The sequence below is a fragment of the Nothoprocta perdicaria genome, unplaced genomic scaffold (assembly GCF_003342845.1).
Source record: "Nothoprocta perdicaria isolate Ctin4 unplaced genomic scaffold, notPer1 scaffold_141, whole genome shotgun sequence".
Lineage (NCBI taxonomy): Eukaryota > Metazoa > Chordata > Aves > Tinamiformes > Tinamidae > Nothoprocta > Nothoprocta perdicaria.
The window spans coordinates 1,092,437-1,109,972 of NW_020454550.1; positions in this window are offsets into that span (position 1 = coordinate 1,092,437).

Here is a 17,536-nt window from a genome sequence, read left to right on the forward strand (position 1 = left end):
TGATGGCTTCTGCAGCAGATGTCTAAAAGACCACTTAGGAAAGAGGAGATACGATTCTACTCCCTTGATACAGCAGAACTTAGACAATGAGGGTATTGTCCACCTCACTGTGTGGAGAAACAGGAGAAACAACAGTGGTCAAAGGTTTTGGATGGTCCAAGCAACTGAGGACTACCAGGGGTTGCTGTACTTGTGATTCTGCTAGGAGGCAGTGGGTACTTGAACGGGGCCTTATTAGTGGCCTCATCACTTCCCAGCAGCCCAAACACATTCCACACACAGGTTGTGTTTCTCTAACAAACGTAAAGCAGCATAGTACAACTGCTGGACAAGTAAATCAGTTTACTTGTTTTTCTCTACTCATCTGGTAGAATCCTCTTCTTATGAAGAGATGGAAAAAAAAGCAAACATTACCTGGCAGAGATTTGGTGCATTGTTTAGAGTTCCTTTAATAGTTATCAGTACAATGTGAGGAAAACAAAACAAACAAACAAAAAATTACTAATTTCCTTGGGAGATTTGTCATAGACTTCCTTGATAAAGTTAATCTATTCACTTTTTAGAGAAACATCAAACAAGTTACTACATCACCGCTGACACAAAATCAGCATTACTTGAGAGACAACCAGAAAAAAAATCCTTGAGATGCCTGGATATTTCAATTTTAATCTTTCATCTCTAAGAAGACTTCCTTTTCTCAATAAGTCCATAGGGAGTTTAGATTCACATTCCAAAAGTAATTTAGAAAACTTTTTTTGAGAAGTAGCCATTAACTCTTAATCTTTAAAGATAATCTAATGCTGTATTGTCTATCTAAAGAGGACAATATGGGCAAAATAGGCTGAAATATTATGCATCTCACATACATGCAAAGTAAACATGAAAAGATTTTTATTTCTTATCTGCTTTTTGCCCTTATAGTTCATTTAAGGCTTGCCTTCTTTCTCCCTTTCTCATTAATCACGACTTTCCTTTTCTCTTGTTCATTTTCAGGTAGCTCTATTTCCAAGAATTCATGTAAAAGTAGCACATGTAATGCCACTGCTGTACTGCTTGGTGCTTTTAGAATTCAAAGGGCAGTAGCTTTTATAAGCAAGAAAGAGAAATGATAAACCCAGTCTCATGGTGTATCAATGCTAAATACATTGAAAGTATCTTGCAGATAGAAAAAGGGACATATCATCTTTCTTATCAAATGCAGTAATTCAGCTTGAAAGTCAAAGAACGACAGAAATGCTGATTGGAAGGTCCTCCTCCAGAGGTTCCACATCGCACAAAAAGAAAGACTTGACCACCATAAGGTCAAGTCATCTGTGGCCTTCTCTAGCTGAGTCTGAAAACCCTCAAGAAAGCAGATTCCAGAAATTCCCTGGTTGTTCCAGTGCTCCACTATTCTCCTCATGGGAAAGTTTTTCCCAGGTTTCCCTCTTGAACTTAAGTGTAATCATCATCAACAAACAGTAAACATCTTCCCAAGCATGACATACACCTCACTCTCACACAGCTGAGGAATATCTTATGAAACTACATTTTTTTCTCTCTCTATAAAGGTCTGGGTATCCATACTGATTCCTGGGAAGTGTCTCTGACACCTCTAATTCTCAAGTGACACCTGAGTAAAATTTAGACAAGCACCAAATCAATGCAATGCTTTTACCACTCTTACAATTCAGCTGGAAACAAGAAAGATACAGTGCCTGAAAACTTTATCCAGAACTGTTTTAATTCATCAGCACAGCAGAGAATGATACTTATCCCTTCGCCACCTCCCCCAGAATGCAGTCATTTGAATTGTCCTGCATGGCTTCACTGCAGGAGATGACACAGATTTCTGTAGTGACTCTGATCCTTCTTCACCTCAAAGAGTTAAAATTTGTAACTGTTACTTGTTCCTAAAAAGTCTCTTTTTCTATCACATACAAGTCTCCATAAGGATCTGATGCCCTCCACTTTTGAATCATTGATTAAACATTAGGTAGTAATGTTTCTAATAAACTTTTGCCAAAAATGTGTCAATGACATCTCTCCAAAATACCTTTTTGACTGGRGCAACCAAAAACTACATCAAACCTTCCAGCAAAACAAGAGCTATGTATGACAGCTTTCAGGTTAAAGAAGAGTTAGCATAAACTCAGGTGAGGCAAGAAGTGGCAGAAAATAAAAAGGAGGCCAAAAGGATTCTGTGTTTCACACTTTCAGTGATCCTGTTTAATGTTGCATTGATAGTAATACAAATACTCTGCTTTTTGCATCTTCCGAGTTTATTCCTTCCTCTTTGATGATCTTATCAGTCCCTACCTGTAGCCACTACAAAGAGATCAATTCATTCCTGATCTTCAAAGGCCAGGGATATTTGAAAGTCTTATAGCATTTCTTCTTAATTTAGATTGTGTAATTTGGAACAAAGTAGCTCAAAAAGCATTCAGTATAAGAAGTGATTCCAGTTGCGTAATAAAAGCTCTCATGTATGGTCATGTTTAGCACAAGAAATAAATCTCCCCTCTAATATAAACAGGAATTATTTAAACATACATGCACACCAAACCTCTGAGTCTATAGTGCACATTATATATTTGGTCATTCAGTTTCACACACTATGCCGGAGGTAGGCCTGATGCTCATGCGTAACTAAAACTATCAAACTGAGGACCAGATACAGGCAGACAGCAGATTTCCATGAACTTCTTTGACCCAGAAGTCAGAGAGACTGATAGGCCAGAGAGAAAAATCAAACACCTAAGGAGGAAGATTTCAATAGTTTTCCTCACTTCATGTCTCACTTTTTTATCCTCTTACCTTAATTTCAGTGGCAGTCTGCCTGTCCTAGGAGAGAGAGATCAGATCAAGGGTGCAAAGGTTTGGTATGTGATAACCTGCTGCACATTTGTCGTCTGCTGCAGCACCTTTGTGTTCTACACTGCCAGTAYACAGACCTTCTGTATGTATAATGAAATACATTCTGAATCTTTGCCATTTGCAGAGATCATCCCTTCCTCTGTCAYGGGAGAAAGCCTGGGCCTGGCTGACCTCTGCAGTACTGCTCTGTGATCTTACATTTTTCTTACATAGTCATCCTGGCCAGCCAAGTACAAGCACATAGGCCCAGAACCAAACACAGCCATGAGACACCTAATACACGAGGGAACCACAGGCCTGGCCCTCTTACTGATTTGAAGCAAGCTGCTTCCCTGGAAGCTGTCCAGGCACCCTGCGTCTGTGGGGTTAGTTTGGAGAATGCTTTCTCTAAGCATCAAACAAGTGTCAGAAGAGTAGCTGTGCTGGGACTGCTGGGGATCAAGCACTAGCTGTGGGCAAGAGCCCTTCCCTCCTGACATGCTTCTTTCCCTGTATTTTGCACCAAGAGCTTTCATCATGCATCTTCAAGCTGTGCTGTTGCCCTGCTCCTCACTAGGCTGCCTGCCATCATCATCACATAATCCACTCCTTATTTACCATTCTTTCTCCAGTTTGGGTTCTTTTAGGTGACAGACTTCAGAAAATGGGTTGCCTTTTCAGAGAAGTACTGGTACACTTACTGCAGGGTCTCACCTTGACAGGAGCCTTGATCTAACTACCATTCAGCAAAGATGAATCATTGTTTTACTTTGGTGGGTTTGACTGGGGCTGTCTCAATTTGTATGAGCTGGCTTCCACATATTATTTGCRAAAAGCAAACAGTAATTCTCTGAATTAAATCCTGCAGTGCTTTCTTACAGAGTACATCCTGTCATCTGAAAATTATTCTCAATGCCATTTCAATCAGTACATGGCATTTTTTTCTGTCCCATACATTCATTTGGTTTAATTTATTTTCTCTTGATGACTGTTCTTTTCTTTRCCATTATTTCATGCAACAAGAAAGTAAAAATATCTTACAGTACTAACTAAAGCACACAGTGAGCATTCGTAATAAAGATACCAATGTAAAATTACTTTAAACACCATGCTTCATGTGCTGTATTTTCCTACAAAATAGAGAACAGCAGAGATCAAATAGGAAAAAGACAAGTGTGAAATATAATAAAAAATATTTCAAACAACGGAGGCAATAGCATCAAGACATGAAGACTTCAGAACATAAATAGCCTGTTTTGAGCACAGCCACCATTGCAATAGGGAAACGCTGGAAATAACAGCCTCCTTCTGAGTTCTTCCAAAATAAAAACTATTAAAATAAAATTCTATTTATCTGCTTAGTTCAATCAAAACTATTAAAAGAAAATTCTATTTATCTGCTTAGTTCAATCCATTTTATACTAAGAGTCATTTCATTTTCCCATCACGAAATGGGACCTCCATTAACTTCCATTTCTACAACCAGCTCAACAGAAAGTACCTTTAGAGGATTCTTAACACCGGAAAATCTTCCTTCAATAAGCAAAGACAAGGAATTTTTACTTGTAAATTTGACAACATTTAAGTGAAATAGCCTGATGTACTAGAGAATTTTGTATTATCCAACATTAAGCAGTGAGCATAGGGAAGTATACAGTACGTTCTGTCAATAAAACTGTTAGTGAGGATATAACTTGAGCATGAATGGTCTCTATTTAATGGACAATCTGCAAACAGACTGTTTGCAGAATTTCCACAGGCTGTGTGAGAACTCATGAGCCAAGGTCAGAGAACAGGCTAGTGCCTATGGCATTATGGCATTGTGGTTAAAGACTGTTACAAATCACTGGAGTAAGGAAGTAGATGAAATTTTCTTCAAACAGCTCAAAGTTTATGGATCGCAGACCTGGTTGTTATTGGAGACTTTAACCTCYTTGACATACACTGGTAGGGCAGCACAGTAATAGAGATTTCTGTCAAGAATAGCCTTTTGATACAGATGACACTAGTCATAAAAGAAGGAAGTAGTGCCTGAGGATGTGACAGTGGCAGACTTGACTGTACTGACCATAAAATAGTGGAAATGAAAATACTGTGTGGTATGAGGAAGGCAAGTACCACAGTATGAATCCTGGACTTCAGSAGATCAGAACTTGGCTGATCAGAACCGGGATCCCATGGGTAGCAGCTCTGAAGGACAAAGGAGCTCAAGAGAGCTGGCATGTCTGTAGGTATGACCTCCTCCAACCACAAGGATTCTCTATCTTGATATTCAGGAAGACAAACAGACTTATMAGGACATGATCTTGAATAAACAGAGAGTTCACGACTGAGCTCCAGCATCAAAATGCAGTATAGGAAGTAGAAGTAGGGAGAGGCAAAAGAAGGAAGAATTTAGATGTATTCTTCTGGAACAGAGAGACGGCACTTGGAAAGTCAAAGCTCACCTAAAGCTATTCTGTTCAATGGATGTCAAGGGCAATAAAAGATTTTTCTGCGACTTTAGAAAAGACTTAACAAGGAAAAAGCAGCCCTTTGACAAATGATGCAAGGTAAGGCATCATTTAGTGATGCATGGCAATGATTTAGTGTCAGCAGCCACAGATAAGGCTGAGCTGGCCATCTTTGCCTCAGCCTTCACCAACAAGGTCCCCAGACCTTGTTAGGGACAGGCATCAAGCAGGAGGAGAATGAGCAGTAGTGCGTAAGGTAATAGTAAGTAAGTTCTCTCAAGAATGACTTGAGACAACATGACCCATACACTTCCATAGGACCAGATGGGCTGCATCTAAGGGTGCTGAGAGAGTTAGCTCATGGCCATGTGACCAAATGCATTTTTGGCACACTGAAGAGAAGGGTAAGTCATGACCAACCACTCTAATTGCTTTCTGAGATAAAATGACTGGATGTAGGAGGGAAAGAAGATGTCATTTATCTTGATTTACTTTGATTCCACAATATTCTTGTATCCAACTTAAGACTTTACAGCCTGAGTGCCTAGACAAGAAGGCTGTTAAAAAACTGGTTAGACTCAGAGGGTAATGGTTAAGGGATCATGTTTTACTTGGAAGACTGTAACAAGYAGAGCACTGCAGGGCTCTGTCCTGGGATCAGTCTTTTTTAATGTCTTCATCAATGATCTGAGAAGAGCACTCTCCTTGGCTTTTGGGCTGACATCAAGCTAGAAGGAACAATTGACATGCTTGAGGGAAGGGTTGTCGTTCAGAGGGACCTAGACAGGCTGGAGGAAACAACAGGGTCTATGGGAAACAACAAGGACAACAAACAAAAACAGATAAAAATATGAAATCCTGCATGTGGGAGCTGAAAATGGACACTGCCTCCATATAATATTCAAATATTGATCTGACCTGCACATAGCAAAAAGGTTATGACCAATGTGAGTCCTGGAGGGACAGAACCCAAAGAAAAAAAGGTGTGGAAAAAATGTAATCCACCTAACAACCTGAAAGAATAGCACTTAAAAAGACAAAGCAGTAAAAAAGAAAGAGGGAATGGAGGCCAGGATAAAATTGGGCCAAAAGGAGATGAAGGTGCTGATAGCACAAGCGTGACCACTGAGACTGGCATGGGACAGAGCTGCCAGAGCCACAGCAATCGTTCACTGTCACAAAGAGAGCAGCAAAACCCACCAAGGGTTTGAGTACGTCTCCTCCATGGCACATCCCCTTGTGGAAGTAGTCTTTCAGCAGTCTCTTAGTCCACAGGTTACAAGTTTTGAAGCAACCGACCAACTCCATGTATGACCTGGCATGGTTGCTAACATGGCTCCGATCAATGGAGGTCCTSTTTTCTCCAGTTTCCTGTTCTTAAATTTAGAAAATCACATACGCACAGAGATGTCATGATCCCAAATGAAGTACTCTGCATTTTGGGTAAAACCTTAATTAACATTGCACACTAAGTTCTTTGTGCAGTCTCCAATTACATAGTCATACTATTTAATGACAGTTACATACTTTCCCCACAMAGGAACTAGAACAAAATTTCAAAGATTTTCTTTGACTCTTTTCTTCAAGCCTTAATGAATAATTGCTTTTACTTTTGACAAGGTTTTCTTATATTTTATCTATCAGCCACAAATTAATTCAGAATGAGATCTTTTTCATTGTCTGAAGAATTAATTTATTAATGAGAATATGAACACATAAAATGTTAGATAACATTCATACTATGACTTCATGCTGAAGCTTCAGCAGCACGCTCTCAGATTATTCTTTAAATAAATACAACCTTTCTTAAAAGGGAAAAAGCATTTTAAGACCAAGTCTTTTTTTTTTTTTTTTTTGTTCCAGGATTTCTTGGAATTCCTTCCCAAAGCATGTAACCTTAGGGGGTTTTATTTAAAACTATTATTATCTAACACACAAGCCTCCCGAAAGTGTCACTTAAATGAGGCTCATAGAGGAATATGCCACCCCTCTATAAGAGTAAATGCTGGCCTGGAACCTGCCATGAAACCAAAAAAATGAAACTGCACTATTACTTAGGATAAGAGCTAGAAATATCAATGCTAATTTGTTTCTTAATAAAAATGACGGCCACCTTCCTCACAACTTTGCAAAGTCAAGAATAAACTGCCCTTGCACAATATAAGTAAAATAAACTTGTTATTTAATGCAAGGCACATCAGAAATTCTATTGCAAGCCTATGTCAATTACTAAAAAGCTATGTTTTGACTCCTTTCATTTTCTGTAAATAACTTGGTTTGGTCATGTCTACTTTCAGTGAGTTCCAAACACTGGGCAAAAGATTTCCAAGGGTGATCTGCCATTTCCTGATTTAATCTTATGGAAAATAAGGTACAAGTACACGAACACTCCCTCAAAATAAACCAAGGAAAATACAGACTATTAGCTATAGATCAGAATAATGATTTTWAAAAAATGCCATTGAACTGGATCTTTGCTTTTGCATTAACATATGTACATAAATTTAATAAAATTCTGACATTTCTACTGAAAGAGATTATAATTAATTTAACACACATGAAGGAAGTGTTAATCTTCAAGGTCACTAGTTAAAGGAAACATGGAAATATTCCTACAAGGTGCAAGAGTTAATGTGCCCTTCCTTCTTATCATAAAATTAATAAAAGAAGTCAAACATTTCTTAGCATATCTTACCGTTTGCTCTTCTTTTATGCCTTCTCTTCCTGAGACTTTTACTTGGTGTTTTCCTAACTCCATTTCCCAGGGGCAAAAAAAAATATGCCTCAAGTCCTGCGCAACGTGATTTAATGTGGCTACATGTTAGATATCACTGTACTTTTCAAGTCGTGAGGCAGAAGTGTCAGGCAGGGCCRGTGATAATTTCTGGTTAGCTCGTGTTTCCATTTATAGCCCTCGAAAACTCACAAATAGAAGCCTGGAAAGAAGGCAGGCAGCTGGCCTCAGATAACAATAAACCTTATTTTGGCATCAAAGCAAATTGTTTAATAAGGATTTTGTTACTGTCCCCCCTCCTGTTTCTCCCGCCTCCAAAAGGTTGTATTTTAAAACTCCATGAAAACTAATGGCCAAATATCACCTGTGTCTATGTCACGTTTGCACTAAGCCATGTTCAGAGAGGTTWTTAAGCAAGTAAAGTGGCTTAGTTGGTACCACCTGACATTACACAGACTGAATACACACAGAACACTACTTTAAAATAGATACTGATCTTTCCCTGTTGAGTGTTTGGAACTGAACAATCTGAATTTATCCTCCTGCAGCATACAGCCTCCTTTTCTAATATAGGATACCGTATTTCTAATACAGGATAGCATTTTTGCTTTTTTATTTTCTTGAAATATTGAAAGAATTAAAAAGCTTCCAGTCAGTGCTGGAAGGATCCGTAAAAAACAGAAGTGATCACAGGGCACTTAAAATGCAGCTACGAGCCATAAAGACGATGGCTGCAGCATATTCGGCTCTCAGTTACCCGTAGGAGAATAACCTGTCTMTCGCTCGTAAGATAAAGCCAGGCATCCCATATTAGAAACCACAGCGGGAGGGAGCTGCTCCTGGCCCGGCTGCAAATTCCAGGCTTGTTTCCCACCCACTGGTGCCACCTCCGCTGGACAATGTTATCCCAGGAGTGATTCACGCGCACGGCACCTTTACCAGCAAGGCACAGGAAAAACCTTACTATGGAGTTACACAAAAAACATCTGCTACTCTTAAATGAGGAATGCTCTTTTCTCAGTCTCTTCAGTCTATTATTAAGAAATGCATATTCCTTTAGAAAGCTGGCAGCTTAAGCAACTTGTTAAATCCCAGCAAATTTCCCCTGCTCCTAAAGACATTCCTCTTCCCTCTCTTCCTCTCAGCACACTGGGACCTTTTTCATTTGTCATGTTTCAACTGCATATGGAAATGACAGCCAAAACTAAGCACACCTCCGCATGGCTTTGGAATAGACACTCCGTTCCGGTGATCTTCAGAGCCTCAAAAAGGAAGAAAAAGCAACTGAAGAAGCCATCATACAGCAGCCAATTCAATTTATATACGAAAAGCTAACAAAAAAGCAACTTGTGTTGCTCCTGCTCTGAGACTTTGCTCAGAACAAAGAAAAAGTTACTCCAGGGATGATGTTTATTTTTCCTTGGCCTCTGTTCTGCCTTTGGTTGTAAGAACTTAAATCAGACAGGAGAAGAGAGGAGGGGCAAATACAAAGAAGCAGTCAAATCTACAAGGGCTGCAATAGCAGAAGTAATAAAAATGTGTTTGATGTCATAAGATGAAAAAAGGCACCTCACTGAGTCTCCTGGAAATGTTGGGGGAAAAAAGGAAACAAGAAAAGAGACATAATACCCAGAGGAAAGGTACAGCCCTACTTTGCTCTTCAGTAGGCATGTAAACACTAATAAGAAGCTCATATCTCCAAAATCTTTTCTGAGAGGCTGAAATATATCCATGCAGTGTGGGGCGGACAGCTTGCATAACGCCTTTGTACCACTTATGCTCTCAAAATCAGTCTTAAGCAGGATTCAAGCAGCAGCTTACATTGCTCTGCTGCCCAGGGGTGAGCTGGCATTAGTCCTGCTGGTTCCCCAAGCAGGCAGGAGAACAAAGATGTTCCCTGTTCTCCTCCAAGCCCTTCCCCAACCTAAGCAGGCACAAATTAGGAGGATTAGGAACCTGTGCCACCTGGTTGTTGACAATTASCACAGGACTCTTGCAAAACTGAAGCGCCCCAACTACTAAAAGCAGTTTTAAATCACCAGAAAGGACCAAAGAACCTTGGATAGAAACACATAGTTGTGTTGCACAGAAAATAAATGTGTAGCAATTTACTACAAATTCTGCCTGGGACTGGAATTTACCATGCTGCAGCATTCTTAATATCCCAGTGGAAGTGAGGAATGTGTTTAAAATCCAACCCAACTGCATATGGAGAAGAAGTCGCTGAGGGTCATGGTTATGGTGAGCACAGACAAGGAACATCCATTGGAGCACAGTATGGGCAGGGGTTGCCTTCAGCTGGCTCCAGCTCAGGACCAGCTCGTCAGAGTGCCTTCGCCAGCCTTGTAACATRGGTGACTTGAATATCCTTTGACTTTCAGTAAGCTTTAACACAGTATCTTTGGGAGAAGTTGCTCCTTATTTATGCTAGGGAATAAACACTTCAGCTGGTGAAAAAGTAAACTGTCAGCAGCACAACAAGTTAGCAATTTAGGATTAAAACACATGTAAATCCATAAAGACTTAGGTCAGCATTGGTGGGTTTTATCTGGAGTTTATGCTACTTAGTCCCCATACTAACTATTCAGAAACTCAAATCGGTTTGAGTTTCCTAATTTCCTTAAACATCCTACTTCCTGCTTTCTGCCACTTAYGTTGTTTCTGCATATCAGCTCACTCATGTGGATGTCAGAGATCTCCATAGAATGAATCAAGGACATTCCTATGTCGTTACGAGTAAGCAACCTTACTCATAATATTACCAACATAGGGTCCTTATGAGAGTATTCACTTTTTACAAGATGCTTTKCCATTACCATTCTCGTAATGGTGTCTAATGGCACTTACAAGAGACAAAAAGATAGACTTTCATTAGTGAAAATTCAAACACTAGGATAGGTAAAGACATTAATTGCTCCATTTCTTATGGCTGAAAATGCATATTGYAGATACATCATGCATGTCTGTCCAAGTAGTAGGTAGTTGTAGCAGAATACACTGGTGATGGAAGTGGGACCAAATATCACTATTTGCAACRGACCGTGACACCATGCCTGAAAACAAGGAGCACAGGAAACACTGGAATCAGGATTCCCCCACATCCGTAGGCTCCTAAATAAGGACCCTGGAGGTAGCATGAGTTGGTAGAGAGAGAAAGGCTGACAACCTTCTGCTGCTCCCAACACCTTACATAGCATGACACTTGAACAAGAAACCTGAAGGAAGACAGTACTAACCGTATGAGAATATGGGTTTAAAACATTTTAGGAAGACACGTTTTATTCTCACACAGAAATAAGCTTATTTTATTCAGAGGACCTTACACTGTTGGTAACTTTATATTTCCTATTCTACTTTGCAAGAAAAAAACATAGTAAATGAATGTTAAGTAAAATACATGCTATAAACAGTTCATTGCCTAAACTACTGTGCTATTTTCAATGATTTTCTCATATTACAGGCACTGGTCTCTTCACACCTGTTTTTCTTTTCAGACCAAGACTTAACAAGAGGCCAAGAGATGAAGTCAATAGGGGAATGTTTTGCAGGTTTTTTGTGTAAGAAGAAAGTGTTGAAAATCCAAAACAGTAGCTTGTGTAAAGAAACAAGTTTAGCGGATATATTTCCCAGGCTCATTTAATGTCCCATCCAAACAGAAAGAAGGAATAGCATRAAGTTGTGGGTTACTCTAAGCTATTTTTTCACTYACGTTAGCTACTGMAATCCTTTTGCTTCACACATTTTCATTCTCAAAATGATATCACTGTAATCCTAGACTGCTAACTGATCTATCACATGTGATAGATCCGTACTGCTTCTCTGTTAAGTCGGTATCTTTCATTTGCTCAGTGTCAAACACTTCATTAGTACCAGAAAGTTGGACATACAAACTCTGAACCTGCGGACTTCAACCTTAATTTATTCCATTGAAAGCAACTTGCTTACATCATAGATATCAATTAAAAGGACTATGACTAGTACAGAAATTACAACTGCAATACATTTCTCTCACATATTCAAAAGAATACGTGAAAAAGAAGTTTTTAATTTTTTTTAAATAAAGGAGCCCAGAAGATGCAGGCTCTCTCACTGCTTTGTAACTGCCAGTCATGAAGAAAATACAGGTTAAGCTTTCCAGCTTCTCTCTGATGCCCACCCTTATCTCAGCCCCAGGATGACAAACCAGCCGGGGTCCAAGTGCTACTCCAGCAAGTCTCTCCAAGGTCACATGCACATGTCTGGAAGCGTCAGGACTTCAAGAGCTTTTCTAGCTGATATTTCATAGCATGCTCAGAGCAGAAATGAGAAGCATGCTGGAATCGCTGCCCTTATGTCTCAAGATCGCTTACCTCTCAAGCGACACGGATCTGGGAGGGGGAAGCTGATCCCGCCGGGAGGTCAGTCCACATTCCTGCTGCAGCGCCCAGCAGCTGCTGCTGTCGCTTCTCGGTCCACCCAGCTTACTCAGTAAATACTTGAGGAGCGGGAGATTACAGGCGTGGAAAAAGAGGGAAATGTTGCATGCAGGGCAATTCAACGCTTTGTTTAAGGGGCAGTAATTATCCAAAATGTATATGACATGTACAGGGCACAGGAGTTTCCTGCACAACCCTTTTTCCAGATGGACAACTTTGAATGCATTAATTTCAGGACAAAACTAAGAAAAGTCATTTTTAGCATTATGCTATAATACTGGCACTCTTTCTGGCATTGAATTTCACGGAAATTGCAAGCAATTTCTTCTGTTTAAGGGTCTTTTCAGCCAACTCCATTGGGCTGGCAAGGTGACAGATCAGCTATTCTCCACCAAAAAGACAGCTCAGGTACAACTAAAGGTTTATTTTGCTCTTGTTAAATATCTGTTCTTTCAAGCACGTAYGTTATGTCCCTAGAATAATCCTGCTATACCCTAGTAATCTAGATTATTCCATATGGTAACTTGCATTTCAAAAAACACACCACAAAGCAATCTTCATGGCAATGATTTCTGGCTAAGGACACACCACCTTAGGAAAGCATTAAATGTCCTTTTAACTATTTTTTTTTTTAACAAATGTGGTGGTTGTGAACAAGGGGAAGGCAATTCCTCATAGAAACCAAACTGCTCCACAGCCAACGGGCCACTTCCAGGTACCTCTAAACAAGTGACCTAGGAGATAAGAGAACAGGATTTGAGCTATCACTAAAAGAGCAACTCCCACAAGTGCCTTCATTCAAATTTCTCTGCCCAATCCAATCTAAGAAAAAAAAAAGACATTACTCAGCACAGATAAGGGCATCAGAATATGACCTCCACCTATGTTGCCCTTGTGACGAACAAACGTGAAACGTCATCATGGACAGCAGGAACTTGCATTGAAATGGGCAGAATTAGTTGCCTGTGTGAAGCTGTAACATGTGAGTATATGCTTAGTGGAGGCTTCCGTTGACGTATTTTGTAGATGGGCATGCCCTTCTATGTAGATACTCATTAAAAATAAATCATTGTTATTTTTTCCACTGTGCAGAGTTCATTTGTCGACTTGTGATTTGGTCTTTTGCATTTACACAATTTATTTGATGTTAATACACAGCCAAATCTCTACTTTGCAATATGAATTTTGTTTTTAAAACAAAATTTGATTGAAATGGACAGATAGGGATCTAAACTTTATAAACTTTTCTGAATACTGACAGCATTCAGTTAGGAGCACACAGTTTTGACAGCAAAGTTCTGATTTGCAAGACCCACAACTAGAGGCCAAAATGAATGGGTGCAGGCTTGCCAAGCAATCTCTAAAAGCAACAATTAAACTCTAGAGCCTTATTAGAATATGACTTTACACATGCAAAAAACTTTAACATAGCCCCTGTKTCTCTTCTCAAGTATTTTGGAAATGAACATAGTACCTAATGAATTAAAACCTAAAAATTACTAAATATACRTGAAATGGAAAAAGAATTAAAATGTTTTAGTTCTCAATAGTATTGTGACTTTAATTCACTTCAGGTCTCAACTACAACTTATTCTCAAGTATTTTGGAAATGAACATAGTACCTAATGAATAACCTAAAAATTACTAAATATACATGAAATGGAAAAAGAATTAAAATGTTTTAGTTCTCAATAGTATTTTGACTTTAATTCACTTCAGGTCTCAACTACAACTTATTCTGTAACCAATGACTGGTTTACATGAGTATATTATTTTTCTGCAATCTAGYAKGAGACCATTCAGTGTTAAAGAACTGCATATAATATTAGTGCTGGATTGCCAAATTTAAGGGTTGAGCTTGATAATACATTTGCAGTATACATTGATCTAACATTACGATGAAGAAATATTGTTTATTTTGGAGGAGGAGAAAGGATGGGAAGCATATTTTTTTAACAGAAGATCTTTTATTGATGTCACTTAGGAGAATTCAAACTGGAATGTTTACACAAGTAGCAGTCTATTATCACAGCAATAAAATATTCTAAAGTAATGTTAATTTTGCAAAATGAATGAAAATTAGTTTAATATTCCTATTGCTGGTAAATTATCTCCAATTATTAGGCAAATGAAAAAGCTACAGCGGACACAGTTGGAGAGAGAAGAAAAATCTTGATATCATCAAGTGTTATTGCAAATCTCCCCTCCTTTTCCCCCCAAAACAAAATCTCCCTTTTAAGGGAGATTTTAAGAGGTACTGTTCTATACTCTCCCAGGAGCTTCCTAAATCCTGACAAGCCAGTTACCATCACTCATTCAAGTYGTACCCGAATGATTATCTGAGAAATCATTCAGAATTTGAATAAAAGATGAGGCTTCCCTGGGTTACTAAGTTATATTTACAGGGAAAGTTCCACATGGAAGGGGGAAAAAAAAAGTCATCATCTCCCAGTCTAGCAGGAGACTCTCTCTGAATTAAGGCAGCACTGTAAAATCCCAAATAAAAGTAAGGTCCAAAATGCTGTTCTGAAGTACCTTAAAATATGTGAGAAAYGAGAAGAGCAGTGAAAAGAACTAACGGCTTCAGTGGACATGTAAGAGCATTTGCTCTTAAAAACTTCAGCTTCGGTATATATTTATACATGAAATATTGATATGTCCCAGTAAGGCAGTTAAGGTGTTCTGTTTAATTCAAGTCAGGAGGAGAAATAAAAATGCTTTAGACAACAACTGTAGTATAAGTAATAGCTTCTCAGCTCATTCTCAGGTGCCCAGATACGTAAGATGCTGTCCGCGTTTGGATCTAATCAAATGTAACTTACAAGCCCTATTTCAATTCAGTTGATGCTTGCAGAACTTGTTCTTTATTACACAGAATTGTGTGTCTCATTCTAATGTAAACAACATTTCTCGGTGGAAAATAAAAAAGGGACAATTTGTAAGACAGAAAAAGGAATTTTTATTCCAATAGAAAACATTATTAAAAGGAGCAATTCAAAGGAACTCACAGGTAGAACAAAGGGTAGGCTCTATGGACAAAACATGGAGACCAGATCTTAAAAAAAAAAAAGAAAAGAAAAAAAAAGAGAGATATTATACAATGCTTTCACCATGTTGCCAAATGGATAGAGTACCTTCTGAAAAAAAAAAAGAAAAGAAAAAAGAAGAAAAAAACCTGTCTCCTTCATCACTGCATTTAGCTGCTGTAAAATGCACTTAAGAGCGGATATTGAACCATTTGATGACATTCTCAGAACATCCCATTTCAAACACACGAGCTCCAGCTAAAGGAAAGCTCAAGGCAAATCAATGTGATGGCAGGTTCTGTTCGTTCCCCTCTTCCCCCCATTTAAAATGCATCTTCTGTGTAATATTTTTTACCTACAAATAAGGCATAGTGGTTCAAGTACTACATTAAATTTAATCGAACAACATAAGAAAAAGAATAGCAAAAAAAAAACCTCTTTCCAGAAATGTACTTTATTAGGGAGGGTAAAAAGCGTTGTTCAGACAGTCCAAATAGGTAGGGCCCTCTGTGCCGTCGGCTTCCTCGGGCTCAAAGTCCTCTGGATCTGGTGGCAACTGGTCAGTATCTTCATCGGAAGTAGATGGGCGCGTGAGGATTATTCGAGGTATCTTTGGGAAGATGTGAGAAATTGCAGAGATGAGATCGAGGTTAAGAACAGGAAGAGTTCAAAGGAAGTATTTTGAAGGCATGGAGAAAGCAGATTAAAGTAAAAGCATGCAACGGATGTAACAATAAAGAGCTTTCTACCATATGAACTCCTCTACACCAAAAATTATATTGCTAATTAAACCACGATTTAAACAGTCTACACTCTCTCTTGTTAGCTAATTTGTTTAAAACTTACATGGCTTTTAAAACTTACAAAATATAATAATGCTTAGCAAAACAAAAACAAGTAAATATGGAAATTATACAAATTGTACATCCTTTTTTCTTTTCAACTTCACTACTTAAAAAATGCATGCCCTCTAAAGAGACACAAATTAATTGAGGACCATAAAGCCTCAGCACTTAAGAAAGTGCAAACAGCACTTAGGACAGCATAATAATTACTTGGCCTTGAAAATTATGTATTTYAGCCTTGCTGTGGAACAAAAATTTTAAAAAGAAATGTTGAGAAAAAAAGATCTACATGTCAATTCATTAGCTTAATATATACTCTGCATGGAGGTGATTAATACGATCAAACTCTTTGCCAAGAACTTTGTATTCTTTGAGAATTATGTTGCAGTGTCCTTAAACTAATACCAAGTTGTAAATCATAAAAGAGCAGAGTGTGAGCGTAGTGAAGAATGCACCAGGAAGGATTTGCACTGACCAGTGGCTTACCGCAAATTTAACTCTGATGTGCAAAAGTCCTACTTTTCTAAATATTCTCAAAACTTAGGATATAATAATAAAAAATAAGCTGATAAATCCAACAAGTATATAACAATGTGCAACAACTAACCCATCTCCATAGCAGTTTGAAAAAAATTTGAAAAGAAAAATGGTATTTCTTATGTACTAGAGATAATGGTATTTTGTTGCATTTCTTCACCTTTTTAAGAATGTTTAATGTTGACATCATACAATTCCATTGCTTGTAATACTGGCTCCTTGCTGTAAGTTGCTGGATTTCGGAAGTGACACAAGCACAGGGGGGGAACTTCCTGGCTGCTGAGCCAGCCAGCCACTAAGTTTCTACACTGAGGTTTCATCCTGGCTCCTTAAACAAAATTAGGTAAAACTCCATCGATAAGATGGYGAGCCCAAACCCTAGATCATAGCAGGTGAAGATACTCATGTTCCATGAAGATACTGACAGGCAGATATCAGTCTGGAGTTGATTCTTTCCCCCAAAAGCTGTAAATTGTTTTTAAAATCGGGATTAAAAAAAAAGTTTTAAAAATGTACATTTTACAATTACACATACATTACATGTACATTACACAATGTATGTACATGTACATACATTACATGTACATTACACAAGTGGCCTTTTGCCCCCGTTCCTATGCGTGCTTGGTGCGCTGCAAGCTGCTCTCTGGCTTCCACAACTTTTCAGAAGCCTTCCCTGATCTCTCACAGT